The sequence below is a fragment of the Acanthaster planci genome, unplaced genomic scaffold (assembly GCF_054643075.1).
Source record: "Acanthaster planci isolate LZ-2023a unplaced genomic scaffold, COTS_SCS Contig13, whole genome shotgun sequence".
Classification (NCBI taxonomy): domain Eukaryota; kingdom Metazoa; phylum Echinodermata; class Asteroidea; order Valvatida; family Acanthasteridae; genus Acanthaster; species Acanthaster planci.
In genome coordinates this window covers 1-23,014 of record NW_028257637.1, presented here as the reverse complement: position 1 = coordinate 23,014, position 23,014 = coordinate 1, and the positions used below count along the sequence as shown (strand labels likewise).

Below are 23,014 nucleotides of genomic sequence, written 5' to 3'. Positions count from 1 at the left end.
TTGATCTCAACCATATACATGTAAGCTACATGTACATGTTACATGTACATGTAAGTATTATTAACAACAGTTGGACTGACCATATTCAAATGCAATGTAGTTGACCATTTCTAGTCAACCTTGTGGAACCAGCCTTGGGGGTAAAATCTCAGTAGTAAAAAAAAACGACTTCCAAAAATAAACCGACAAAATGTAAAAAAAAAAAATTAATCTTCCCATGTTTAAGAAAAAAAACAAACACATTTTTATTAACAGCTTGGCGTGTACACTTGTAGATTTTGAGAGTTGGCATTTGGTGCTTGATTTTATCTGTAAAATTACTCATCGAAGATAAATCTTGACTTTTGGAAGTTAAGGAAATGCATCTAATAACCTGTTCACTGTAGGCCAATACAACACTAAACGACACTGTAAATATGTTCAGTTCTTTTGTCCAACTTGTCTTTCATTTTAACATGTCTTTGAACAGTGGAAACACTGGCAGGAAATTTTGAAATGGCGGCCATCTTGAAAACCAATACAAAATAAAAAGCCCCTCTTTCTTTGTTTTTTCAAAAATCTGGACGAGAAGCATGGTTTTTTTTTTACTTTGCCTTACTTTCAAAAACATTTTTTGGCTCCGTGCCAGTTGCACATTTATTGACACCGCACAAAAAACTTGATTTTTATTCCATCAGCTTTAAATTTGTCATTTTTCTCAATTCCCATACGGAATTGCCCAAAAGACATTGCCTAGGTACATCTACATCTGTAAAGTACTCCAAATTCCTCCATAACAAATACCCTGATAACAGCATTCGCGATTCATGCGGTACAACTGAAGATTTTCAATAGCATTTCATGCTGGAGTGTAAACAGTTCACTCTTCATACACAGTCTCTCCAAAAGACACTTGGCTTGACAGATAATCAAATGACCCTCACACATTTACTGTGAAAATATTACACAACTTTGTTCAAATCCAAAGTTCTGTTCAGTCAAATGCTGATGAAATGAAAGGATATCTGAATGTGTTGATGACATGTTGTACTTTGAGTCGATTGGTTTAATTGCTCTGGAAAAGGAGATACCGCTCTTTATAAAAGAGTGCTTTAAATCAGTAATTATTGTTCATATAGTCATTGGATTGAAACTGTGATTAAAATCAGTGCTCAGGTGATTTTAACCAACATGATTTACATGTAAATTACCCAGTCCTAGTTGGTTGAGATGCACAAGCCAAAAAAGAGCATCCCTCTGAGGTCATCTGAACTGTTATCCACACATTTCTCACGATGAGAAAGCCAAGTTTGATGAATGGGGAACAAAGGAAAATTTGTGCAACTGACCAAAAATATAAAAACAACTTTTCCCTCTTATTTTTGTGACTGAGACAAAGGGAAAATAAGCTTTCAGGATTCATTAATGAAACTCAAGTACTTTTCATTGATGAGCTGTAATGAAAATCCTACACTGCTCAGGAATGGAAATGAACTTACCAATTTTTGGATGCATACGTTCTAACTCTTCTCTTAATCAATTAGTGATGTCGTCTTGAAAGGTTGATGGCAAAGAGATGAATAAGTAGGAACAGCCTTGGATGTTAACTTTTTAACAACTGTCTAGGTAGAAAATGGCAAATTACGGTAGATTCAATTATTTACTAAAAAAAATATTCACCAAGATTTTGTAATCTAATTCTTTCTGAATAGATCACCTGTACCGACTAGAATTGGATTTTGATGCATTGCATTATCTCCTGCCTGTCAGTGTTTGTCCGTGTGTGGCATTGCCAAAAACATTTTCATGTCTTGTATTGTCCTATGTTATAATATGTACATGTATGTCTGTCAAGAGGTTAGGGTACAAAGGCAAATTTATGCTTCACCCTTTACCTAAATATTGTTCTTTAACGTGTGCTTTATCTTTCTGCTTGACATTGTACATGTACATGTACATTCTAAGGCAAACTATTGTAAAACTAAATTCATCTTCTACACTGTAACCATGGTATGAACAACATTAAATAAACGTCTGCCAAAATATAAAAAAAGGCTAATTAATAAAGACCACTACATGTAGTTGTAACAGAAGTCTGAAGACCAAATAGTTGGCAACCAAGTCAAGACTCAACCCAAAAAGACCGCAGGAATCATAGAATTTTTCACAAAGATACCAATTTGTCAGTGTCTACACTTCCTACATGTACATGTACAGTATATCTCACCAACCCCCAAATGGTGGCAACACCATGACCTACATGTACTTGGTGAATATCAGAAATACATGTAGTTTGATAGAGGTAACATGGTCCACTTGTTACATCACTGATGATTGTTACAAACCACAAGAATCCAAAAAGATGCAGTTCTGCAAGGGATGTCTTGATTGGCTCCATATTGAGTGTGTTTCAAAGGTTGGAATATATAGTCAGCTACTGGATGCCAGTCACTGGATGTGTCTGCAATGCAGCCTCAAAGAAGAGCTGTGAGACTTGGCCTTTGAAACCTCAAAGTCCAGAAGTAGGAATTTCTGCACGTACGCATAGATCAATGGGCATCACAAGAACTTCCTCTGGGAAACCACCCTTTTTTAAGGAAGAAGGGGGCAGCGATCACCTTGCCCCCCTCTGCGACCCAAAGGCCCAGACTTGATGTTGTCGATGTCAGAAGGATTTAAAGCAAATTCAGTGGGATGCATCTGCATTGACTGAACTGTGTTTTCGAGCTCAATGCAGAAGCTGAATTTGTTAGTTCTTTTGTTCAAATGAAGTTATCAAAGAACTAATTGTTAAAATGTTGATGTGACATTTAAAATAACAGGCGATTTAATTTTCATGTGAACAGTTGTTAACATACTGGAAGATCCTTCAAAGATGCTTCTGTTATCTCACAGGCTAATTCTCTAATCACCCACGGTGTCATGTAACCACAAATTAATTGCCTCTGTCACTAATACGAATAATTCAACAGTGTACTTTGACATTACGACTGACATGTATTTGTAAAATGAAATCACTTTAAAATTACAGTTATCACGTAAAGTTTGCTTATTTCTCTTCACAGAAAAAAAAGTTAAAAATTTGCCAAGTGTGTATCTTGAATTGTGAACATTAGATTCCTTATCATACTTTATCTTTTGGAATCCTCCAATGACCAACACTGATTGACAAGGAGCTCCACAGCAAGCTTCACGTTCAGTTTTATGTATACATGTAGCTATAAGCTAACAAAATTCACTCTGTTGGAGCAAGAGTTCCAATGAAAGAAATAAATGAGGTTAATATCACACAAGCAGCTTTTTAGTACTTCCTGAGTCTCTCATCTTTATGGCTCCCCAGTTTAACCACTTTACATCTCTACCCCGTTTCCTTTATCCTATCCTTCACTGCCTCTCCTTTTCACCTACCTACCTGTGGCAATGACCCTGTGACCCCCTGCCAGCCTACCCCGATACACGGTTATTTTTATACCTTTTTAGCACCGCCATGCACTGGACATGTACACACACAAAACAACTGCCCTAAAATTAAATGAAAAAATAAAATTGATGATTTCTTCTGTAAGAATTCATCCTGAATATTGTCATATTTGATGATTTTTCAAGTTACAGTAGTTTGAATTCCATGTACTTTAAATCAGCTTCCAGGTCGTCCCATACGCCAGAAATTGAGTTACTTGTGTACCATATCATACTTTTATATTACAAGACATGTATTACCTCCCGCCTGACATGCTATGCCATAGAGAACATTTTACGGATGTTTTGGTCAATAAATAAAGAGAAAAACACTTGTGGCATTCATTTCAGACATTTTGTAATTTTGGATAATTTTTCAAGAACCGTATGTTTGAACTACTTTTACTCAACCTGCAGAAATCGAGTGAAGAGTTGGTTTATTGCTAACTCCGGCCTCACGTATTATTCCATTTAGGATGATTTACGGTTGTCAGGGTGGGTAAATAAGGAAACAAAATAATATGCACCTGATACATGCATGTGTAGGCATTAATTAAAGAAATTCTTTGTCATTTTTCATAAGTTTTCGAGTAAAATCATGTGAGTACTGTTGCAGGTGCAGTTGATTGTACATGTACCTCCGTTCAGACACGCTATACAAATGAGGATATTTTATAATCATTGTTAATGAAGAATAAAATAACTTCTGTACATGTACCTCCGACTACCTCTGGTTACCTCCAACTTTTACCAACATCCTGTTTTTACAGTGGTGCGTAACATCAGTGTAGTGCTATAAATACATGTATACCCATTTGAATGACATTTTTTGCTAAGGTAGGTTTTGTATGACGTTTGGTCTGTAAGGGCAGTATGGATAAAAAAAGCCAGTCTAAGTAATCAGAAATAAAGGAGAGCACACTAAATATTAGACTGTTAACATTTCAAATCATGGAAATGTAGTCAAAGAGGCCCAGGCTACAGTAGCTGTTTAACCAAGACACTTGTAAGGTTACACATTGAAAATAAACAAAAGTTGCCATGATTGGTTGCTTCAGTTTTTCTTCCAATTAATGCATTTTGTATGGGTAGTCTTTAGCTCAGCCTCAGGTAGGACGTTGTCTTCACTTTCCATTTACACTACTTCCAGAACTGTAAGGTTTATACAAATCTTGCAGTTCTTGACGAAGGTACATGTACGTGTTTAACACTCACATCCAAGTTAAGACATTTCCTATTTTGCCGTCACACAAAACTGTCCTTTTTCGATTGAATATTGCTCTGTCCCAAACAAGCTATTCCAGCTCTTAATCAATTTGAGGCAAAATAAATTGCAGCTTTAAATAATTTATCACTGTGGGACATTGGAGGATCCTTGTCACTAAGTGGGTCAGTAGTGGTCACTCACGGTTGTTTGCACGGTGATTTAATGCCTTGAACTAGTTACTGGCGTGACCTTAAGATGTTGGTAGCTCTGGAGAGAACTCCTGGTCACTTTTGCTTGAGTAGCCATGGCGTTTGGTTGGTGAATAGAAAAATCTGTCTGTTTTTGCAAAAGCAACCATCCTCCACCCTGTTCAGTGCCACCACCTGTCAGCCGTAGCTTACTTCAATGCCTCTTTTGTTGCTTTGCAAAACATTTTGATGCACTTTCCGTCGGTAGTCCACTTTGCTGATTCTAGAGTAATCGACAGCGATCCGGTAATTCCTGTACTCGGTTGCCAGGTTTAAGGAACTAGAAGGGAATTTCCCCCCTTTTTTCCTTAACCCTAACAGTCCTGAGTCCCCCAATTTTAATATTATTTTGTACATACCCTAGGGAGTTAGGGTTGATGGTTTTACGGGGGTTTTTTGCCCTCCTCAGAATTGGCAAAGTAACCAACTTTGGTGGGTGTTGGGGCAAATTTCATTCATGGACCTCAAAATTGACCTCAGTTTTTAAGTCACTGTATTATTATTAATGACACTTCAGGGAATGTGCCGAAAGGAAATGCCTGACCCCTTCCTTAATTGGGGGAAGCACTAGATTATTAAGGGCCAAATTAAGGAAAGCCATTTGGTACTCACCAATTCCTGTCGTTTGACGTAAATAGTTGTTAGTGGTTTTTGAAAAGGCTTATTAGTTGACTGATATTCCAGCAAGCCAGTGCAGGCCCAAGTCAGGCAGCACTTCATAAGAAATTGCTATCCAATCACAGCATTTGATATTGATGACTTAGGATGGTTGGCCTATAAGATATTGTATACTGGACTGGATCCTCGTTAATTTGTTCATGAAAATTGGGTAATTTTGTATTCTGTAATTTGTAATTGCTGTTTGAATTTGCATATCGAAGGCTTTGTTCTGCACAGGAACACTCCAAAATTGATTAACCACTCCATCTGCTTTGGGTGGAAACAAATCCTGATAATTGCTTTTTCATACGTTTTTTCGTACGTATGCATGTGTTGAAAGAAAGTATTAAGAAGGCAGGGTATGACCAAAGATTGTATAGCACCACACAGCGGCGCAAGATGGAGAACTTCACCGTGAATACGCGTAAAACGTCATCACGTGGGCGGCATTTGGGTGTGAATACACTTTGCTTACGCAACAGTGACAGGCACGCACACCTGGTATGCCTGCATCCATGCATTAACATTCACACTCAAATGGCACCTACGGGGATAGCACCTTTTGGCCAAGTTCTCCATCTTGCGCCTCTATGCAGTGCTACACATCTGTGGGCATGACCATAAAAACCATTTGGTGAACTGCTGCAAGTTGATGAGAAAACAGCTTGTTAAATAGTGTGCACACAAAACTTCAAAACCATCAGTGCTGGACAAAAAACTTATTTAGCATTTAATGTATCATGTATTAATATCATGTACGTATTATGTCTTAATGTATTAAGAGATAATTAAGGTCAAGAGATTTTTTTTCCTTTTATTGAAAGAAAAACTGACATTAGTCAGGGGCTTGAAAATGAAGGTTTTGAGGTACAGCAAATGGAAAGGCAAGCAGTACATGTACATGTATGTGTGGAAAAACAGGATAATTCTGATGAAAAAAGTTGTGGAATCAGGATAATTCTGATAAAAAAATTGTGAAAACAGGATAATTCTGATGAAAAAAGTTGTGGAATCAGGATAATTCTGATATGAAAGAATATCCTGAAATCAGGATAATTCTGATGAAAAAAATATAAAACCAACAAATCCCCAAGAAATCTCACCCCTGGTATGCTAAGCGTTTACAGAAGACTTTAGTGAAAAGCAGAGGACGGCTACATTGAGTTCATGGTTGTGGTCATGGCAATGTGCAGCAAACTTTCTGCTGGAACACACAAGATGCATTTGTATTCAGATACCCTTAGTCTCGGTATACCCCATTATGATCTCAGTCTGGGTACCCCCTGCATGGGCTTGGTACCCCTAGTTTTGGTCTGTGTACCTCCAAGTCCTGGTCTGGGTACCCCTGGTCTTGGTACCTCCTGGTCTTGGTACCCCTGGTATCGGTCTTGTTCTGGGTAGTTCCCCATGGTCTTGGTCTTGGTAGGCCCCCTTGTTTGGGTCTGCCTGGTAGCCCCTAGTCTCGGTCTGGATACCCCATAGTCTTGGTACCTTCTGGTCTTAGTCTTTGTACCCCCTACATGTAGTTTTGGTCTGGGTACCCCCTGGTCTCGGTCTAGATGTGCTCTTAATACCTTGATATGATCTCAGTTACAGTTTGGTCTTGACCATCTGGTCTAAACTACTTCAGTGCTTCATAATAACAAGTCATACATGTACTTCAGTGCTGCATATCGGTATACGTAGTTCAGTCCATCACAAGTCATTCAGTCTTCAGCCAAGTCACAAGCCACTTTATGAACTGTGACAAAAGCATTCTTTTGTCTTTGTGTGGAGGCAGTGTTGTTACAAAGCCCGCGGGCTTTGTGTGAAGGTTAAAGTGCGCCACCATGTGCCGGAGGTTGGTTATGCCAACTTGCTGCCTCCTTGTGCGTAGTCGTGTGCATTCGACCTGAAATTTGGCCTTTCAGACTACACCAAGATTGCAATTTTTAGATAATTCTTAGATCTTTCATGCTCCATTATATGAAACATTCACTGTGCGGGATAAGGAGCGATATAGCGCAGATGAAACTAAAATTTTGCAAAAATAGGAGGAAATGGATTTGTGTTCCTACATTTTGCTGATAATATTGAATCTTTTTTTAAATAATGAACTTTTTCGGCAGGGTATTTTGGACCATGCGGGTGGTGGACGCAAATCTAAAAATTTCTTTCTCATGGCCTCATTATAGGCCTCCATTTTTAAGCATTTTTTTAATTTTGGGGTATCACAGGTACATTTCCACTGTATTGTAGACGACATCCATTGGGAAAGGTAAAGTTAGTACAACATTTTTACACATGACCGACACCACACATTGTTTGCTCAATGGTTTGCCTTACTCCGGTGTGCAGTAAACAGTATGGATGGTGGGCCTTAGCACCGACTACCAACTAGGCAAAGTGCACCATACTGTGTCAAAACGTTAGCAAGTCCTGAAAACAAAAAGTGGTTTTCAACGTACCTTCATCAATTGACCATCTTTTGAATTGTTTATATAGAAAAATGGTACCATAGGCTGTCCAACACTTCACCAATGACGTCCTTTTTGTGGTAAAAATCGTGAAGTTTTTACAAAACGTGAGAAGTAAACTTCGAACGCAGCATAACCATTGCAGGACATAACTACGTACAGCGCCCTCAATCGGAAAAGGCCAGTTGCGCCAACTAGACTACTTGAACTTCAAGAACATCCGGTCCAAGTATTTTCTCCTCCAGGTCTAGGTCCAAGTCACTACACACGACGTACATGTACACAGAGCAGTGACTTGGAGGGCAAGTACATGTACAAAAAGCGCACTCTCAGGTTCGTGCATGTGCACATGTTACAAGAGGGAGGGGGGTCCCCATTTCCTCCCGGGGAAAGAAGAAAAAAGTTGGTGAAAATCTCAAATGGGATTTGGGACCACTGTTTTGAAACCTTTTAGTTATCCCTGCTTTTGCCACTGACCCTGGCTACATACATGTACATGTAAATATCTGCTAGTTTGTCTATCAAATTAGCAATCTTATTTACTTGCCACAATTTTGGGCAAATCACAGAACATATGCAGGAAAATGGAATAAATAAACACATATACTCAGTTTATTATGGCACAACAAAAATATATTTACTGTAGGTGAAAACAACAGCGCCACCTGGGTGAACTCTGAAATACATGTAGGTCAATACAAGGTCAACCTGCAACTTGCGCAAGACTTAAAAGGGAACGGTAAAATATCTAGGAACAGACTGAAAAAGGAACAATCTTACCGTTCACAAGAATCAGAGTAAATAAACAAGCAAAGTGATCCAAGAATAACACCAAAACACACATTAGCAAAGGAAAAAACTCCCAAAAACATTATGGAACAACACGTTCCATAATGTAATAAGAAAAAGAGGACGAACATGACTGACGCTTTCACGGGGGGTGAGTGAGTGAGGGTGCACTATTAGTAATCGAGAATTTACCGAAAAGAAGTAATGGACTAGGAAATAATGCATATGTGTTGGTAATCTGCGTAGGTTGCACGCGGTAGGCTACATGTACATGTATGCTAGAAGAGCAGCAACGTCAGCTAACAACCACAGAGGAACAGCTCACAAGAACCCGGCAAACAGCTCTTCAAATTATTGCTGAGCAATTTCAAGACGAAGACTGCATCACGGCCCAACAACTGTTTGGCTACTTCATATGACCAAACCAACCTCAAGAGGCATCCATAATGAATGTCTTAAACCAAACAGTCTAATTTCAAGGCAACCACATCTTCCAAATGAGACTGCCAAGCACCGTTGCTGTCTACGTGTACATGTACATGTATATTGCTCTAGTCTCTGGAATACAACCCACTATCCTCCACTTACATGTACAGTATATTCCTATCCACCTTCATCAAAACAAAGATAGCAAGAAAAAAACTCAATAGAGAATCAAACTATTTCTCTGATATATGCAAAGCCAAAACCAAGAAAACCAAATCCAATAAAAAAACATTTCTTAGAAGAACGCAATTATTAAACCAACCCATCCAAAGTGACACTAATGCAAACCGGCAAAAAAAATTGAAAGGTCTTAGCTCCATCCCCCACTCCAGCTTAGCCAAACTGCACAACACAATGAAAGGCCTGCTATTATCAGCTGGATTTTGACTTTTTTTGGATTGTCGTCGTCAGTGTGTTAAATATTTTGGGACTACCAGTAGGTCTGAATGGAGTACAGTTCATGCTGGGGTACCTCAGGGTACGAAACTAGGGCCTATTCTATTTTCAATAATGATTAATGATGCATGTACCGATTCATCAACATCTGTCTTCAAGTAAGTACATGTAGATGACATAACCTTGGTAGATTGTTGGAGTCCCACATGACCATCTGTTATTCAAGATGTATTATAGGATTTTTGGGATTGGGCTAATACCAATAATATGAGGTTAAACACAAACAAATGCTATAAAATGACAGTTTCTTTTCGAAACAACCACGTTTATCAGTACCAATTTTAATTGGAGTTGATCAATTAAAGGAAGTTACTACTGCTAGGATCCTTGGAATTATAGTCCAATGTGACTTAAAGTGGGATGCACATGTTAATGAAATGATCAAGAAATGTAATGATAAATTATACATGCTACATGTAAGATGTCTTAAGCATTTTGATTTACCGAGGGTAGACCTCATTACTATCTATAAGGGTTATATTCGGCCAGTACATGTATTAGAATAGGGTACCATTGTTTTTAATGAAAACCTGTCAAAAGTCCATGTAAATAGGATTGAATTTATCCAAAAGAGGGCTTGTCGAATTATATTTGGGTTTAATTATTTTTCATATGATCCAGCTTTGCAAGCATGTGATTTACAGTCACTACAAAATAGGGATTAACTGTGTGCAGATTTTACACTGACTTTGGAGAAAAGCGCAATTGGGACGAAATGGCTTTGTACAAAACAACCAATATCTCATGATCTGAGGAATACTGAGAAATATGTACAATACAGTTGTAAAGCTAAATGATTTCAAAATAGTGCAATAGCTTCTATGATAAAAAATTTAAATGAGTTAATTTTTCTTAATATCAGTATTTGTGTTTTACAATTTAAGCTTTACATTTTGTAATTATTTTGTAATATTTTAATGGTTTTTAAATTGTAAAAACATGTTCAATTCAGCTCAACGGCTGCCATTCATGTTTTAATAAACCATAATGAATGAAGAAGGACCAAGGGGATATTACCGCTAGATGTCATACTCCAGCCCAGGCAAGAAATCTATAAGCCATGTGGCAACATGACCAATGGGCCTCAAAGTTCAACCAAATTTGCTAAATCAAAAACCCAAAGCAAGGCAGTCGTCACTGGAATCCCAATGGAATACCAGAAGCCTGCAAGCGAGAGTTTTGGAGGTTAAACGCCTGCTGTGCAGAACATACGGCCAACTGGAAAAAGTCTCTGTCTGCCTAACCTTCAGTACACCCACTCTACCTGGCACATTCCAACTGGGATATGAAAACTTTTGAGTTAACCCATCATTTCACCTTTAACATGAAGCTTCAACTGCCAATAAATTGGTCATATTGCTAGTAATTGACGCAGTCCAACAAGATGTGTCTGATGTGGAAGATTCCATTCGTATGAGCAATGCTGACAAAAAGATCAGGTTAAATGCGGCAAATGTGGGGAACAACATTTAAAGTGCATTGGCTCACTGTGGGTGCAAAACTATCTAACAGGAAAGAGGAATACAAAACATCAGAGTATCATACAATGTATATGTTTAATATAATCCCAAACCACAACACCTGCCAAACAACAAAAGGATGCCACTACCCAAACTGAAGATAGGACAGCCAAGCAAATGGACCCCCGACATCAACGCCTCTGCAGTGAGCTAAACATCTTGGAACTACTCACTTCACTAGGGTAATGCAAATCTCAGATACTATCAATTATACATGACATCTTGGTATTGGTGGTAAGCATGGAGTTGTCCCACGCCCTCTTGGCTAGGCGGGCAATAGCTGTTTATGCTCTGCCTACACAGGAGCTCAGCTCAGCGTCTAGAGAGAGGTTGCTCGAGATGGATGAACTAAGGTACTAGTGCATACATGTACATGTATATGTACAGATGAAATTGCCTGTGACCCCTAATGTGTTGGCACCAATTTACATGTACATGTAGGTGTAAAGTACACAACATTTTAGGGATTCAGATTACCAACAAAAAATTTCAGCGACGATCATGGGATACAAAGGGAGCTTACGGTTGCAAAACAGGTGGTGGGTAGCAGGTGTGCACTGCGCTCTGGCTATGGACATACCGGGCATGCCAGAAAGTGGTAATCGGCCAGATGTCATAGCCCGGGCAGTTCAAACTCCTTCTGTATCCTTCCTCCAAGATAAGATTAAGGCCAGTACATTTAAGGTGTGTTCAGAGATTGCAGCAGTCACACATAAATGTACATGTAATACTGTTTGGATTGTTTTACACTGGGTTACAGCATATGCTACAAGGAAATTTAACAGGCATATAGACACGTACATGGGTCTATTTTATATACACATGTACAAGGAAAAGGTTTACTTTTAAATGCGCCCAAAAATATGTTTTACAAGTTTTAGTTCGGTAAGTGAGTGGAGTCAATAATGAATTACTAGAATTGATCAATTTTTATCAAACTTCTATAATTTGTTGTGGAATTTTCTGAGACTTTTAATAATAATGGTCATACCATTTGCTCGTCACCCAGCGTCCGATTCAGGGCGCCAGGTCAAGAGCAAATTCACACCAGGCCAATTTCCACACGCCTTGAATATTGAAAACTGAAGTATACTTTACAAGTCTTACATGCATCCTTCGGTTCACGACAAACATGTAACTTGTCTTGTTCCAAAGCACATTATGATAAGCCTTTTTAGAAAAAAACATGTGTTATCACGTGCCAAAGGTTCAACTTTGGAGTTGACGAACCCCCCAGTTTCTGGTCAGGCAACAGGCCTGCAAACCTGGGAAAAAGATGCCCACAAGAAATCCATCTATCGGGTACATGTACATGTACATGTAGATGTACATACATGTACAGTAATAAGGCAATTCCTTGATAACAGAATTACATTTCAGAACAAAATTGACTGTTACATGTATATGTGTATTTTCCCTGTTATGAATTAGTCGTATGACCTTCCTGATTGCAAACACTTCACTAAGGTCTGGTTATGGCCCTACCATCAAACCAGGATTAAAATATTGAAACATCCTACGTGAAGAAAGGTCCAAGGCCAAGAATGTTTCAGTAACGGAATTACGTTAGTAAATATGAAGCATTTTTCTAACATAATATTTAAAACAAATTCTATGAAATCTATAACATAGAGGCCACAGGTACCCATGTATCTTTTTACCTACATGTACATGTACATGTATAGCTCCAACTTTATTGTAGCAACAGTGTTAGGGTATTAATACTTACAAATATTCCATACTCTGTCATTTTTCAAAAAAAAAAGGCAGTGCTAACAGGATTACAACATGTGAAATGTACATGTACCTTGAAAAGTGCCGATTCTTAAACAGCAATCTTTCTTTTTTTAATCTGGGCATGTTTTCCAGCTTTAATCATGTTAATATAAACCATAATACAATGAATCTGCATGCCTATCTGAAAGCTATTACAATTTTTACACCTGTACATGTACATGCAGCAACGAGGGTGTTTTGGAATAGAGTGTGAAATTTCCAACTTCTGAACCCCGAGTTGTGATCAGAAACAAGGCAGTTGCTTCAAATTACATTTGTCAACTTCAAACTGCTTAATCCTGCTTTAGTTTGTGGGGTAGGACTTGTTCCATGTACATGTACATGTATGCAACAGCATACATGTACATTAACCATGGTCACAGAATTACACCAACTAGGAACACTGAATAACCTAATGTGCTGTGAAATCACAATATAATTGTCCATACATAGATGTACATGTATGTACATGTATTATTAGAAATGAAGAACTGCAATGCAGTCATCTACAATGCAGACATCTAGAGTGATTTGATCTCAACCATATACATGTAAGCTACATGTTACATGTACATGTAAGTATTATTAACAACAGTTGGACTGACCATATTCAAATGCAATGTAGTTGACCATTTCTAGTCAACCTTGTGGAACCAGCCTCGGGGGTAAAATCTCAGTAGTAAAAAAAACGACTTCCAAAAATAAACCGACAAAATGTAAAGAAAAAAAATCGCCTCAAATATTTTTAATCAATCTTCCCATGTTTATGAAAAAAAACAAACACATTTTTATTAACAGCTTGGCGTGTACACTTGTAGATTTTGAGAGTTGGCATTTGGTGCTTGATTTTATCTGTAAAATTACTCATCCAAGATAAATCTTGACTTTTGGAAGTTAAGGAAATGCATCTAATAATAACCTGTTCACTGTAGGCCAATACAACACTAAACGACACTGTAAATATGTTCAGTTCTTTTGTCCAACTTGTCTTTCATTTTAACATGTCTTTGAACAGTGGAAACACTGGCAGGAAATTTTGAAATGGCGGCCATCTTGAAAACCAATACAAAATAAAAAGCCCCTCTTTCTTTGTTTTTTTCAAAAATCTGGACGAGAAGCATGTTTTTTTTTACTTTGCCTTACTTTCAAAAACATTTTTTGGCTCCGTGCCAGTTGCACATTTATTGACACCGAACAAAAAACTTGATTTTTATTCCATCAGCTTTAAATTTGTCATTTTTCTCAATTCCCATACGGAATTGCCCAAAAGACATTGCCTAGGTACATCTACATCTGTAAAGTACTCAAAATTCCTCCATAACAAATACCCTGATAACAGCATTCGCGATTCATGCGGTACAACTGAAGATTTTCAATAGCATTTCATGCTGGAGTGTAAACAGTTCACTCTTCATACACAGTCTCTCCAAAAGACACTTGGCTTGACAGATAATCAAATGACCCTCACACATTTACTGTGAAAATATTACACAACTTTGTTCAAATCCAAAGTTCTGTTCAGTCAAATGCTGATGAAATGAAAGGATATCTGAATGTGTGATGACATGTTGTACTTTGAGTCGATTGGTTTAATTGCTCTGGAAAAGGAGATACCGCTCTTTACAAAAGAGTGCTTTAAATCAGTAATTATTGTCCATATAGTCATTGGATTGAAACTGTGATTAAAATCAGTGCTCAGGTGATTTTAACCAACGTGATTTACATGTAAATTACCCAGTCCTAGTTGGTTGAGATGCACAAGCCAAAAAAGAGCATCCCTCTGAGGTCATCTGAACTGTTATCCACACATTTCTCACGATGAGAAAGCCAAGTTTGATGAATGGGGAACAAAGGAAAATTTGTGCAACTGACCAAAAATATAAAAACAACTTTTCCCTCTTACTTTTGTGACTGAGACAAAGGGAAAATAAGCTTTCAGGATTCATTAATGAAACTCAAGTACTTTTCATTGATGAGCTGTAATGAAAATCCTACACTGCTCAGGAATGGAAATAAACTTACCAATTTTTGGATGCATACATGTACATTCTAACTCTTCTCTTAATCAATTAGTGATGTCGTCTTGAAAGGTTGATGGCAAAGAGATGAATGTAGGAACAGGCTGGATGTTAACTTCTTAACAGCTGTCTAGGTAGAAAATGGCAAACTACGTTGGATTCAATTATTTACTGAAAAAAAATATTCACCAAGATTTTGTAATCTAATTCTTTCTGAATAGATCACCTGTACCGACTAGAATTGGATTTTGATGCATTGCATTATCTCCTGCCTGTCAGTGTTTGTCCGTGTGTGGCATTGCCAAAAACATTTTCATGTCTTGTATTGTCCTATGTTATAATATGTACAGGTGTACATGTATGTCTGTCAAGAGGTTAGGGTACAAAGGCAAATTTATGCTTCACCCTTTACCTAAATATTGTTCTTTAACGTGTGCTTTATCTTTCTGCTTGACATTGTACATGTACATTCTAAGGCAAACTATTGTAAAACTAAATTCATCTTCTACACTGTAACCATGGTACAAATAAACGTCTGTCAAAATATAAAAAAAAGGCTAATCAATAAAGACCACTGGTTGTAACAGAAGTCTGAAGACCAAATAGTTGGCAACCAAGTCAAGACTCAACCCAAAAAGACCGCAGGAATCATAGAATTTTTGGCAAAGATACCAATTTGTCAGTGTCTTCCTACATGTACATGTATATCTCACCAACCCCCAAATGGTGGCAACACCATGACCTATATGTACTTGGTGAATATCAGAAATACATGTAGTTTGATAGAGGTAACATGGTCCACTTGTTACATCACTGATGATTGTTACAAACCACAAGAATCCAAAAAGATGTACATGTAGTTCTGCAAGGGATGTCTTGATTGGCTCCATATTGAGTGTGTTTCAAAGGTTGGAATATATAGTCAGCTACTGGATGCCAGTCACTGGATGTGTCTGCAATGCAGCCTCAAAGAAGAGCTGTGAGACTTGGCCTTTGAAACCTCAAGGTCCAGAAGTAGGAATTTCTGCATGTACACGTAGATCAATGGGCATCACAAGAACTTCCTCTGGGAAACCACCCTTTTTTAAGGAAGAAGGGGGCAGCGATCACCTTGCCCCCCTCTGCGACTCAAAGGCCCAGACTTGATGTTATCGATGTCAGAAGGATTTAAAGCAAATTCAGTAGGATGCATCTGCATTGACTGAACTCTGTTTTCGAGCTCAATGCAGAAGCTGAATTTGTTAGTTCTTTTGTTCAAATGAAGTTATCAAAGAACTAATTGTTAAAATGTTGATGTGACATTTAAAATAGCAGGCGATTTAATTTTCATGTAAACAGTTGTTAACATACTGGAAGATCCTTCAAAGATGCTTCTGTTATCTCACAGACTAATTCTCTAATCACCCACGGTGTCATGTAACCACAAATTAATTGCCTCTGTCGCTAATACAAATGTAGTGTACTTTGACATTACGACTGACATGTATTTGTAAAATGAAATCACTTTAAAATTACAGTTATCACGTAAAGTTTGCTTATTTCTCTTCACAGAAAAAAAAAGTTAAAAATTTGCCGAGTGTGTATCTTGAATTGTGAACATTAGATTCCTTATCATACTTTATCTGTTGGAATCCTCAAATGACCAACACTGATTGACAAGGAGCTCCACAGCAAGCTTCACGTTCAGTTTTATACATGTAGCTATAAGCTAACATAATTCACTCTGTTGTGAGCAAGAGTTCCAATGAAAGAAATAAATGAGGTTAATATCACACAAGCAGCTTTTTAGTACTTCCTGAGTCTCTCATCTTTATGGCTCCCCAGTTTAACCACTTTACATCTCTACCCCGTTTCCTTTATCCTATCCTTCACTGCCTCTCCTTTTCACCTACTGTACCTACCTGTGGCAATGACCCTGTGACCCCCTGCCAGCCTACCCCGATACACGGTTATTTTTATACCTTTTTAGCGCCGCCATGCACTGGACATGTACACACACAAAACAACTGCCCTAAAATTTAATGAAGAAATAAAATTGATGATTTCTTCTGTAAGAATTCAGCCTGAATATTGTTATATTTGATGATTTTTCAAGTTACAGTAGTTTGAATTCCATGTACTTTAAATCAGCTTCCAGGTCGTCCCATACACGCCAGAAATTGAGTTACATGTACATGTGTACCATATCATACTTTTATATTACAAGACATGTATTACCTCCCACCTGACATGCTATGCCATAGAGAACATTTTACGGATGTTTTGGTCAATAAATAAAGAGAAAAACACTTGTGACATTCATTTCAGACATTTTGTAATTTTGGATAATTTTTCAAGAACCGTATGTTTGAACTACTTTTACTCAACCTGCAGAAATCGAGTGAAGAGTTGGTTTATTGCTAACTCCGGCATCGCGTATTATTCCATTTAGGATGATTTACGGTTGTCAGGGTGGGTAAATAAGGAAACAAAATAATATGCACCTGATACATGCATGTGTAGGCATTAATTAAAGAATTTCTTTGTCATTTTTCATAAGTTTTCGAGTAAAATCATGTGAGTACTGTTGCAGGTGCAGTTGATTGTACATGTACCTACGTTCAGACACGCTATACAAATGAGGATATTTTATAATCGTTGTTAATGAAGAATAAAATAACTTCTGTACATGTACCTCCGACTACCTCTGGTTACCTCCAACTTTTACCAACATCCTGTTTTTACAGTGGTGCGTAACATCAGTGTAGTGCTATAAATACATGTATACCCATTTGAATGACATTTTTTGCTAAGGTAGGTCTTGTATGACGTTTGGTCTGTAAGGGCAGTATAGATAAAAAAAAGCCAGTCTAAGTAATCAGAAATAAAGGAGAGCACACTAAATATTAGACTGTTAATATTTCAAATCATGGAAATGTAGTCAAAGAGGCCCAGGCTACAGTAGCTGTTTAACCAAGACACTTGTAAGGTTACACATTGAAAATAAACAAAAGTTGCCATGATTGGTTGCTTCAGTTTTTCTTCCAATTAATGCATTTAATATGGGTAGTCTTTAGCTCAGCCTCAGGTAGGACGCTGTCTTCACTTTCCATTTACACTACTTCCAGAACTGTAAGGTTTATACAAATCTTGCAGTTCTTGACGAAGGTACATGTACACGTTTAACACTCACATCCAAGTTAAGACATTTCCTATTTTGTCGTCACACAAAACTGTCCTTTTTCGATTGAATATTGCTCTGTCCCAAACAAGCTATTCCAGCTCTTAATCAATTTGAGGCAAAATAAATTGCAGCTTTAAATAATTTATCACAGTGAGACATTGGAGGATCCTTGTCACTACGTGGGTCAGTAGTGGTCACTCACGGTTGTTTGCACGGTGATTTAATGCCTTGAACTAGTTACTGGCGTGACCTTAAGCTGTTGGTAGCTCTGGAGAGAACTCCTGGTCACTTTTGCTTGAGTAGCCGTGGCGTTTGGTTGGCGAAGAGAAAAATCTGTCTGTTTTTGCAAAAGCAACCATCCTCCACCCTGTTCAGTGCCACCACCTGTCAGCCGTAGCTTACTTCAATGCCTCTTTTGTTGCTTTGCAAAACATTTTGATGCACTTTCCGTCGGTAGTCCACTTTGCTGATTCTAGAGTTATCGACAGCAATCCGGTAATTCCTGTACTTGGTTGCCAGGTTTAAGGAACTAGAAGGGAATTTCCCCCTTTTTTCCTTAACCCTAACAGTCCTGAGTCCCCCAATTTTAATATAATTTTGTACATACCCTAGGGAGTTAGGGTTAATGGTTTTACGGGGGTTTTTTGCCCTCCTCAGAATTGGCAAAGTCACCGACTTTGGTGGGTGTTGGGGCAAATTTCATTCATGGACCTCAAAATTGACCTCCGTTTTTAAGTCACTGTATTATTATTAATGAGACTTCAGGGAATGTGCCAAAAGGAAACGCCTGACCCCTTCCTTAATTGGGGGAAGCACTAGATTATTAAGGGCCAAATTAAGGAAAGCCATTTGGTACTCACCAATTCCTGTCGTTTGACGTAAATAGTTGTTAGTGGTTTTTGAAAATGCTTATTAGTTGACTGATATTCCAGCAAGCCAGTGCAGGCCCAAGTCAGGCAGCACTTCATGGAAATTGCTATCCAATCACAGCATTTGATATTGATGACTTAGGATGGTTGGCCTATAAGATATTGTATACTGGACAGGATCCTCGTTAAATTGTTCATGAAAATTGGGTAATTTTGTATTCTGTAATTTGAAATTGCTGTTTGAATTTGCATATCGAAGGCTTTGTTCTGCACAGGAACACTCCAAAATTGATTTACCACTCCATCTGCTTTGGGTGGAAACAAATCCTGATAATTGCTTTTTTGTACGTTTTGCTGATATCTTTATACATTTTGCTGATGATTTTGCTGATTTTGCTGACGTGAGTTGCTCCACGTCACGAGTTTCGGGCGGGAACAATCTCTGTACGTTTTGCTGAATATCTATACTTTACCTGAACGCATGTAAGATATTTGCAGTTCCTCTTCACCAGCTTCGGGTGAGAACCTGAAATGTGTCAAGTTCAATAAATGGCTGCTCAGGCCAATCAACAAAGTTAGAATGCGAGTGTCCACCTGTCCCTGAGTTCAGTTCTCTGGTCTTGTTCACAAGGGGATAATTACTCTTAAATGTTCATAAGGCTTTCATTAAATGTTGAGATAATTTCAAAGATGTACTGTAGCTCCCTTCTTGCAAAAGCAGACAAAATCGGACCAACCAAATCCGCTGACCATCGTGCGCGCTGCCATATTCACTTAGATGGCGCTTGATGCAGCAACTGGCACAATTTTGGTTTGCCTGCCCTCGCTTGACAAACCAAGTCGAAAAATGCTGCCATCTATTGACGAGTAAGATTACATGTAAGTTGTACCACTTAGGCTTTTAAATTGTTAAGATTGGTGGCAAAACAAGGTTTCTGAGGAAATTTTTGTCGATATTGCCAGTTTTCCTTCTTCCGCAAGATCTCACACCGGGTAAAATAAAGCTTTGAAAAGAAGGCTGATGTGATGTGAATCGGGCAAAAAGTCCCCATTGCGCTTGCGCATGATAAAAGTCTTTCAAAACTATATTGGTTTTAACAACAACCTTGATGCATGTTTTTTTTTATTCAGATTTATAAGTTTACACTTACTTTCATCACTTGCATTTGCTCTTTTCCATAAGGCTTGAATTCCATAAGGCTTTTAAATGTCTTTTTATTCTTTCTGAATGTGTTTCTATGCACGTTTTTTTAGATAACTTCTACTAACATAATATTGTTCAGTTTTGTATTTTCCATTTTGTTTTTCTTTTTGCATAAACCATTTTTACATTTCTGTTTTGTACAGTATCACGCTTGCTTTGGGGGTTTATTGCTTAAAATTGCAAAAATGATGGTAAGACACTACAAAAAGGCACCGACATCAATAGGATTCCTTTGTTAATTTACTGTTTTTAAGTAGTTACATTGTAGCTATACAGAGTATGTAGTTCTGCACAAAGCTACACCAAAATAGTGAAAGCCCGGCCTTGAACAGCAAAGCTACAGATTTTTAAAGTTTCACCAGAAGTGCTTTTGTTTTTATAAAATGTCTGTGGCAAACTTGGTAAAATTTGGGTCATCTTGTTAATATTTGGGTTAGATAAACATGTGAACAAAAAGGTATCCAAATAGAAACAGGAATTATTGAAAAACAAATTGTATTTACTTTTTTTTTTCTCCCACTGAAAGCAGACATACAAACACGTGTAACAGACCTGTCCACGCTGCAATTACGCAGACAACGTTTATTTATCACTACCATGGAAACACAGGTAAACAATAAATCCTTACTTTTATTATATACGGAAAATAAAAAATACAAATCACATACAGACTACAGGAATTGATTCTATATGGAATATGCAACATTTAGAAGAAATTTTGCCAACTTTTGGATAATCAGTTTGTTTTCTTCAAAAAATACATGTAGCTCATCTAATGTAGGAAACAAGTAAACAAATTGAACAAGTAATATCTTACAGCCAAAAGGATGTCGATTTGATAAATAACAATTCAGACACAACTTATTATTGGTTATCATCTGTGGTTACCATAGAAACAACATAAACAAATTAACCAAAAACAAAGACTACGTGTCTAATTAACAAGATTCTTTCCATACAGAATGAACATGGTGATTTTACACCTTATGACAAACACATTTTACGATTTCTGTTGAGTCTGTGCCTATTAAATTCTTGCTGAATACCAACTAGAGAAGTAAACAATTAAGTCAACAAATTAACATGGAATATCTATTGAGCCGTATATAATAAGAACCTCATATACTGTTACTGTGTCATATACTGTTATTCAAAGGTTTGAATAACAGTAAAGACATACATGTAATAACTGAACACTGTTTATCATCCATGGTTAATTACTTCTAATTAAACAAATGCAAAATGCTACCAGAAAACATAATCATCAGTAGGTGTTTATTTCCTTAATGTATTGAAAGAATGCCCATTTCATTGACGTTGAAAAGTTTTTCTTTTTCTACTTCTTACAGGTTATCATTAAAATATCAGAAGATATCAAAGAAGAGACCCGGACCAATAACCATTCATCAGTCTATTCAACAGTTGCCAACAGTGTGACTACAGTGATGGTGAAACTTTGAATACAAAGAATTAAATAAAGTGAGCTTTGTAACATGGACTTGTGTCCAGTGTAAATTCTTAGGTAAACATTCAAATTTACATTTACATCTGTACTTATTATTCTAGAACAATTTCAAGGTTTTGCACTTGATAATCTTTGATCAGTTGATAACTAAACACATCATCATCATCCTTAAATACTATGTTGAACCAGTTTTTTACCAGAATATGGAAATTTAATTTCCTGATCATTCCCATCTGAAATTTCAACAAAGTAGTGAATTACATGTTTTCCAACAAGCAAGGGCATGGCAACAGATGATTCATCATGAACTGTTCTAAAAAAAACTGTCCTTTTGCAACAGAAAGAGCAGCATCAATAAATCTGAACAAATGTTCTTGTACATGTACCTCTATCCAAGCATTTTCCTTACCCCCTTTCGAATATATGAATCCCTCGTCTGAGGGCACATACCGGTGCAGAAATTTCCTTCAAAATCATACTGGTATCTTGTTTTTTAGCGCATTGAAGCATTCTCGATCAGACTCGCACTGCTGCATTTTGGTATAAATGGTTTCCTTTTGATTGCCACAGCCCAACATCGATAATAATTGATGTAAGTTTTTCCCTGGTTCTGAATTTGTTCAGCTCTGCCTGTTCGAGTTTGTTTTATCTTTTTATTTGGTAGAAGGACTTTGTATCGTTTTTCTTCCTGTTGTTTTACCATTTCTGGCAATTCTTTTCTTTTTGTTATGACCGACTGAATATCTTTGTGCAACTGTTCAGTTGAAAGTGCGTCGATATAATTTGCCATTTTATTAAAATTGAACATAACTTGTGCTTCATTTCCTATTTACTTCACATTTGGTCTCTTTTTTAGAAAAAAATACAGATACCCAAACACTCTCTCTGGTAACTTATTGTGTTTGGGTACCTATGCTGTTTGTTGTTTAAATTTGCTGTCCATTTGTAAGTCATGATATTGCCCATTAGGTAGAAATCTTTCACTACTCTCCCCAAAAGTTGATTAATTGCTGTGAAGGTGAATCAGATCATGCTTAAGGTGATTTTTGCCATGTGGAGATTCTTTAATGAGGCTGTGGTAAACTTCATCTTTTGAAATCAAATGCTCATCAAATGGTGAAGCTTCACCCTCAATAAATTTGAACAACTCTGTATCTCTGCTCAAACAGTCATTAAAATATTTCTGAAGCTTCGTATAGCGGGCACACATATCTCATATATGTGACCATTGGTTGCTGTGACCCTCCACAGAGGTGCTG

At 37.5% G+C, this 23,014-nt stretch overlaps 1 protein-coding gene across 8 annotated transcripts in view; it reads right to left on the bottom strand.

Annotated features, from left to right (window-relative positions):
- The window catches only part of LOC110985733 (histone acetyltransferase p300-like), a 101,168-nt gene extending 81,282 nt beyond the window's left edge, over positions 1–19,886 (bottom strand). The window contains exons 1-3 of one of the 8 annotated variants that reach the window (XR_015423820.1): positions 19,560–19,886; positions 15,059–15,184; positions 1,479–1,601 (exon numbers count right to left, since the gene is read on the bottom strand). The gene's annotated coding sequence lies outside the window, so the exon portion shown is untranslated. Of the gene's footprint in view, positions 1–1,478; positions 1,602–15,058; positions 15,185–15,286; positions 15,307–19,559 lie in introns of those variants that run through there. The other 7 variants (XR_015423819.1, XR_015423818.1, XR_015423816.1 and 4 more) reach the window with 7 other exon arrangements.
- Between the last annotated feature and the right edge of the window lie 3,128 nt (positions 19,887–23,014).